Source organism: Leptosomus discolor, chromosome 1 (genome assembly GCF_034619465.1).
Source record: "Leptosomus discolor isolate bLepDis1 chromosome 1, bLepDis1.hap2, whole genome shotgun sequence".
NCBI classification, from domain to species: Eukaryota; Metazoa; Chordata; class Aves; order Leptosomiformes; family Leptosomidae; genus Leptosomus; species Leptosomus discolor.
The window spans coordinates 143273982-143281644 of NC_141391.1; positions in this window are offsets into that span (position 1 = coordinate 143273982).

The window sequence follows — 7663 nt, forward strand, 5'->3', positions numbered from 1 at the left end:
GCTTCCAGCTGGGGATGTTGCTGAGCAAATGCAATGGTGCTCCTACAACAGTCTTGATGCACACTTTTTCATAAGGTACTTTTTTTCCCCTGCAAATCCAACTTTTTGTCTCAGAATTTTAAGTTACCTGTACTCCCACAGTTAGTATTGCAGTGATATGTATATTCCACCATGCTGGGTTCAGTTGGTCTTACAGAATTTGTATTGGACAAAAGCAATTGCATACCACTTCTGCGCTAAATGAAACTAAAAGAGCTAAAAGAAGAGCTAAAAAACAGGAGTTAGACAATGTTGCCATCTTTGAGAAAATCATTGTCATTAATGCATATTTGTTTTATTCATATACAACAACTGATATTGACAAAAAATTCCAATAATTTGTTCATAGGAAGCTTAAATGTCATGTTTGGCTCTGCTAAAATACTCTTTTGCCCCAGCTCTGAAGCTAGGAGCTCCCTCCTCTGGGTTTTCATCACCAGTGGACACCTAAATGTTAAGGAGATTTGAGAAATGTGAGTCAACTACGACTGAAAATGTTTCAGGGACTTGGTAACCACAGAAAGTTGAAGATGGCCATTGCTATAAAGCTCAATGAATTAAAGATTTAAATAGTTCCAGAAAACTGTTTTAACAAAGTTAGTAGCTTAACAGCTATTAAATACAAACTCTCTCTGTATGGGAACATTTGATGAGGACATTCAAAATGCAATACTTTGGTGGGTTTTTTTTTAAAGGGGAACAGAGCTAATGTACCTTACTCATATTTTATTTAGTATTTTTTAGTGCAACAATAGAAGTACTTGTAATTCAATGCAGAATTTTTTGGCACTGTGTGGTATGTCTAGGTCAGAAACTCAGAGCAATCTCTTGGCAATATTTCTGCCTGTCTTGTTTTCTTCTCTGTATTTCTCATCCATGGGCAATATCACATCTCCTGGCACTTAAAGGGTTCTTATAAACATAACACACTGCCAATTCATTAACGTGGATTTCTTATTCAATGGTTACGATTCATCTTTTCATTAAACATTTCATACATGACAGTAACTGGTGTTTATAGCATATAGTTAGCCCTGATTCTCAACAGAGCAGGATCCCAGTTTATGTAAGGCACTGATTTTGAGTAGGCCACACTTGGTATTTTTGCCCCGTTTTTAGGTGAGGACTTTCTCTTGGGTAGCTTTTAGGTATAAAATAGAGAACAGAATGCTTTATGTAAGCAACGGGTAGCCTCTTTTTTCCAAACAACTTATACAACAACTTGCTAAAGGGGTAAAAATAACAATCAAACCTCAGAGCAGTTAAATAATAGCCTGAAACTGAGCAGTTAAAGCAAGCTGTCTGTATTATGACTCCTTTTTCTTTTGTGTAAATGATTAGTGACATCCAAAGCATAGCGTGTCTTAGCTGTTACACAGGACATAAAGAGCATCCAGCCAGCATTTCTGTGAGATACCATCCCGGAGAGGATGCAAATTTCTTTGTGTATTTGCTGGGGCCAAGCTAAGCTCCATGCACGCCATGCTTAAGAGACCTGTTTCAGAAGCTGAGAGTGACTGGGCAAAAGCACTCTCCTCCTCTGAGGGAACACTGAGAGGCACTCTGTGTTATTAGAGTGACTTCTATCGCTTCACATAAAAACATACTTTAGGTGACTGCTTAGGGTGAGCCAGCCAACTTTTTTCTACTGAAATTTAATAGCAGTAAACTGAAGATGCTCGGCATACCTGTAAATACAAATGCAGATTTTCCACAGACTTCTCTTCCAGAACACGTGTTTATGGTTTCCCCTCAGACCATGGGATTACATGGCTCAAAGTAATGTAAAGAACACCACCCATGTCCTGAGTCAAGTGCGTTTTTATGGAGTACAGGTGAACAGGCTAATTAGTTAGAAAACTGAATCTAATTTTTAAAAAACTCTGTTTTGGTCTGTGATTTGTGCTTGAAGGTCAATGGATTACTTTTAAGGGCACCACAAGCAATTTGTTGACATTGCTATAAATTCTGTGTCTATGCGTTAGTCAAATCTGCTATCATTTTACAGCAAAACTCTTCCCCAAATCAGAGAGTCTTTTGCTTCAAAAATGATATAAATAGTGTAATCATACTGTAATCAGCCAACAACAAAAATAAGCTCCTTAAAGTTATTTCTACTCAGTAATTGGTACAGAAGCCCTTCGAAGCAGCACAAAACCAGCACAAAAGCATTCAGGCTTTGCCAGCGATGAGCTGTTCTGTGCTGGCACAATACAGTGAGGGAAGTTGTACGTGTTGTGTTATGCAGTACATCAGACTGGAGTGTGATGGTGATGCAGTCTGGCCTTAAAGATCTCTGAATCGCTGACAAATTTCTTGCATGATGAAACAACTTTAACTTGAGAAGAGCTTCCAAATCCTATTTGCTCTTCCTCTCTAAACTCAGTATTGGAGCCAGTAGGATGATCAATTTACTTTGTGGCTGTCTAACAAAATTAAAACAAATCAAAAAGATTATCATTTTCCAAAGTACCTACTTCATTTTGTAGTCCTGGCTGTGAGGTTTGTGCCCACAAAGTAATTCATTAGCTTGTAAATCTCTCACCTAAAGAGATCTCTTACCTCTTTTCTATGGTGGCTAAAAGGGAACAAAACCAGCTGTGAGGGCAGCACATCTCCAAGGACAAAACACCATTTCTGGGGTTTGCACACGACCAGTCTGTGAACTCCAAGCTGCAATCGTCTCATCCATCTTGCCTGCAAAGGCCCCGACCACGCATTACGTCACTGTCTGAAAGTCTCCTCCTTGGTTAAAGCAGACTTGGCACCCGCAGTACAGGGTTCTGCTCTTTTCAAGTGTTAACAGCCTCATATTAAACAGCTGCTACAGGAACAACACGAAGATAGAGAAACATAAACCTAAGTCGAGGCAAAATTAACTGAAAAGAGAAACCCAACAACTGTTGCACAGGGTCGGTCCGTAAGTATGTCTAACGTTACTCAGCAGAACTGTGCCGACTGAATGCATCACGTTTATTGTTCGCTGCCTATGAACTTCACAGATCCAGAAGTCATGCCGATCTGTCTGCTTCCTAGAATACCCATAATGCGCACTAGGGCCCACTTATGCACTATGCTATTTCAGAAAAGGGCATTTAAATAAATTGTACGTTTCGCAAAGTTTCCTTGAGGCGTTAATTTTGTTTATTAAAAAAACAGGTAATATTTTCTTCTTTAATAGCAGAAGTACCATCTGAGTTTCTCACCATTGTGTTTGATGCCAAAAGGCATCCTCTTCGTGTACTGCTTTTCAACCAATTGAATTGTATAGATAGTAAAATCTTTTTGTCTCGTTTGTAAAGAACATAAAAGCGTGGCATCAGCAATCAGCTTGCTTTTGAGAGCATACTTGTGCATTGGTTTCTTTGGCCTTTAGATAGGGATCTTTTGCTGATGTCAGTGGGAGCTGGAAGAGACCTCAAAGACAGCCTGCTGGAATGAAAATCTCGAGATGTGTGTCTAGTTTACCAGTGATTCACTCCATCATGATCAAAAAGTCACCAAAGTTCTTATCTGATCATTCATTATTATTAAGTAGGTATATTGAAGTCAGAAGTAGACTTCGTAGGGAAACTGTGTGTCTCAAGACTAGCAGAGCCAGTTTTTGAGTAATTCCTAACACTAGAGAGATGGACGTTCCCAGCAGTGCTCCCCTTTTGAGTCTCAAAGTTTTATGGCTGGCCGCGTGGGCACAGACGTTGGGGAATGTCTCGGGACCTGCTTCCTGTTGGAGCTCTGTGACCTTCGTATTCCAGCCCATACATCCACACTGAGGGGCAGATTCTGCCGACATCCCTGGGAGGAAACAAGGTGTTACGTACGCTGGGTGTGTATGTAACACTCGCTATCTGCAGCTGCCGTCTCTTTTTCAAAATGTGGAGCGGGGGCTGTGGTTACACTTTTACACAACAGCTTCGAGGTCACAGCACTTACTGTGCTGATGAGCTGCCCTCTCAACGTCATTTAGTTTCGCAGGCAGGAAATGTAGAGGCAAGGGCAAAGATTTTGTCTTTGGAAGGAGGAGGATGGGCAGAGACACCTGGAGGGGAAGGAACTGCTACCAATTGAAGGTGGACTGCCCGAGGACAGCACACATAGGGAGCACATATTCCTAGAGGAAAGAGAAGCGGCAGCAGATGGTGGCTCACCAGAAACAGATTAAAGCTGCTGGTACAGAAACAAGATGTGGCATCAAGGGTCAGTTCAAATCAGAAACAAACTGTTCCTAGCAGAGCTCTGACTTGATTGGGAAATGAGAAACCTGGGTTAATTTCCCTCCTCAGCACAAGAAGGTTCAAGCCTACACGCCCCATTTCCCCAGAGAACAGCAACTATCAAATAACCTGGAGAGGTGGTGGGAGGAGTAGGAGGCAGCGAGATCAACTCTCTCTGAATGTGTAAAGATTCATCTCCCCTCACACCGACTGTAGAAGTGTCCCTGTGCAATGAAGCGCACTAATCCTGGTGCCATTACTATTGACAGAGAATGAGTTCATTGCATTATATATACATTAACTTGCCCTTCACCCGCCCCAATAGTTAACGTACCCGCTATCTTTCAGACAGTGACTTCTTTTAGGCAGAAGGGCATTCTGTGCAGCAAAGCCCAGCACTGCTGAACCCAGCATGGCTGACAGGTTACGGTCTGCTGCCACCCACTTCTAAAACCTGCTTTCATCTTTGAAATTCAGCTATTGGATAGGCATTTTAGAACCTCTGCGATATTTAAAATTTACATGCATGCTAAATAAAACTACCTTAAAGAAGTACATTAAGCACTTCCTGAACTGCAAATATATCCTTGTCTAGTCCAGAGCTGGGAACCACTATTGTCATCACTCCCAACAGCAAGACAGACAGTTTTGAATACTCTTCCCTTCTCTTTCCAAAGGAAGACCATCAGAAAAGAGCTTTCATTGTCCAAAGCATGGTTGCTTTGCTTATGTACAAGGCACACTTTGTATGATAAAGAAATTAAAAATGCACAACAGATATTTGCAGTATGTTTTTTACGTATTATATAGTTTAGTGTTTATAAGTCGTTGATTTAAAAAAAATATTTCTGCACATGCTCAAGGCATAGCCTTTATATTTGCCATTAAACTGTTGTATTTTTAAGGAATGCTAAATTTGGTAATGTAAGGAGATAAAGAACCAAGCCTGCACTTCCTTAGGATATGTAGCTCTGAGATACATGGTTACCAGAAAAAACCACAACTGTAATCCCATTAAATAGAATTGGTAAAATTCTGTTAAAATTGTATCATTTACCCAGAGCAGCAATTCTCAAGTGGAGGGAGGGCTGTTATTCACTGGAGGGCTCCAGAGAAGGCCAGTCCCCAGCTGCTAGCTCCTCTTTGCTTTCAGCTGCGCAACCTGTAATAATTTTTTTACATAACAATTTCACAACTGCATCTCCTGCCACTGCTCTAAACTCAGCAAGGAACGGGGAACAGCAGGACAAAATTGTTTCTATAGTGAATCAAATGACACAACTCCCCGTAGAAGCCTTTCTAGAATAAATTATGGCCTTCAGGGAAGAAAAGTCTCTTGTGAAGAGCAATAACCATTTTAGAAGTAGCTTCATGTGACTGCAGGTGGTGCAAGTTGAGCAATTTTTGCCATCTCTACTTTCTGATTGAGAGCAGCAACACTGGGGTTTTCACCGTCTGTGGAATTCAAGACGAGAATACACAAAATAGTGTCTCAGTTCCTTAGATGTCTCCCATTCTGGCAGACAAACCAACCCAGTACAGTGGTGTGAAAAAATAAAACCGGCAACTTTACAAAAAGAATGCTACTTTTATTTTCAAATGCTGTAAAAAGCCTCATATAAATTTTTATAATGCTTCTACGTAACTTTCCCAACCACAACTAATGAAACAGTCTAGGAAAAATATAGCAGTTGCCATTTCGACTCCAAGAACGAGCTGCTGTAATATAGCAACATTAAAAGGACAAGGTACAGTATGTTACAATGCTTGTAATTGCTCGTATTATTGAAAAAGTGAGAGCACTTCCTAAGCATTAGAGTATAACTGGGCTAAACTGCAGTATTCCCTACTTGCTGTTGCAGAGGAGGAAAGTCACCTCTTTAGAAGGAGCCGACACAACACCCTTTGTACTGCTTATGCCCATTTGTCTTAGTAGTGTGGAGAGCTTTCAGCAAGCCCCTTTGCACTTCGGTGAATTCACCCACGTCAGATGCTATTATTCCATACTGTATCCAACGGCTCAGGTGTTTAACAATTGACCTATAAAAATAACACTTATATAACTCTCCAGCAAGGCAAATTTAACAGTGCAAATGCAGTATCAACAATATTTGATTTCTGAATGCTGGCAATTTTTTTCAACTCCTTTTGCACATGAAACAACCTCTGCTGATGTCCTGTACCTAAGGCCACTCACTCACGCTGACTGGAGATGGAACAAAGTGCAGAAGCTCAGCTGAGTTTCCCAATCCAAGCTTCCTCCCCAGTTTCAGGGTATTCAGATCCAGAATTTGGATTCAGGCCCACTTCCATCAAAGCACACAGGAAAATCCCTGCTGGAATAGGTTAACTTCACAGCAAACCTCTGATAACGATTTGCATACACAATTCCACGTTTTAACAGAAGTTAACAAAACATACTTCCAGAAAATAAATTTTCACATGGTTGCAATCATCAAGCCATTTCAGGATCTTTGGTACTCCAAGAACAAGAAAAATAAATGGCACAGTGACAAACAACGCCAAAGGAAAAACACACAACCGTCCAAAGGAATAAGACAAAAATAACAGAAGATATGTTGCACTTCCATTTTTTGAAAGCCAATGTAGATAAGCCTTCTCTTCTCTTCAATCCATTACAGTGTCACAGTTTCACCTTTAAAAAAAAAATCTACCATCCTAAAAGCAGTAGTTAATATTTTGTTTAACTCTACTTACTGATTAAAATAATACTATGTTTAAAAAAAATAAAATCAACTACCACAATACAGGAGTTTATGCTAAATAGGCTGCAGGCTGTTTCCCTATGGATGTAACTCCTATGTGAGCACTGATATGATTAATCATCTGCCATTTTAAATGAGTATTATCTTTAGTGTTACAAAGGTAAGGGTTGAACTTTTTCCCAAGTTTGTAAACCAGTGAGTATGTACAGACATAGTTGTTTAATAGATAGCTTTAAATTGTGTATTTATCTTCCCTCCCCCAAACCCCACAGGAAAAAAAAAAAAAAACACACCAGTATTACTGAGCATTTGCCATTTCCATGAAACTTATCTTGTCTTAGCAAGTTCAAGCAAAGACTGTTTATATTACGCAAATAGGGTTACTGTGGTCTTTTGAAATGTGTCGTTTGGAGGAATTCCACTTCTGGTGCACACAGCACCCCATGAATGAGACTGGAAATCAAAACATACAAAAATTCTCTTTTGAATAGCAGTGTCCTTTGAGGCCAAGTTTACATCTCTGATATTTTTTGCCCAAGCTCCTCTGCCTTGGTAGAATGAAGACCTTAGAAAAGGAATTTCCTTTCCTGAGAAGCCTCAGAAGCTGCTAGGGCACTGTCAGAACGAAGGCTGAAAGTGTAAAGGTGGATTTAAGTGAGTTAGTGGTTTTGGACAGTCTTTTGG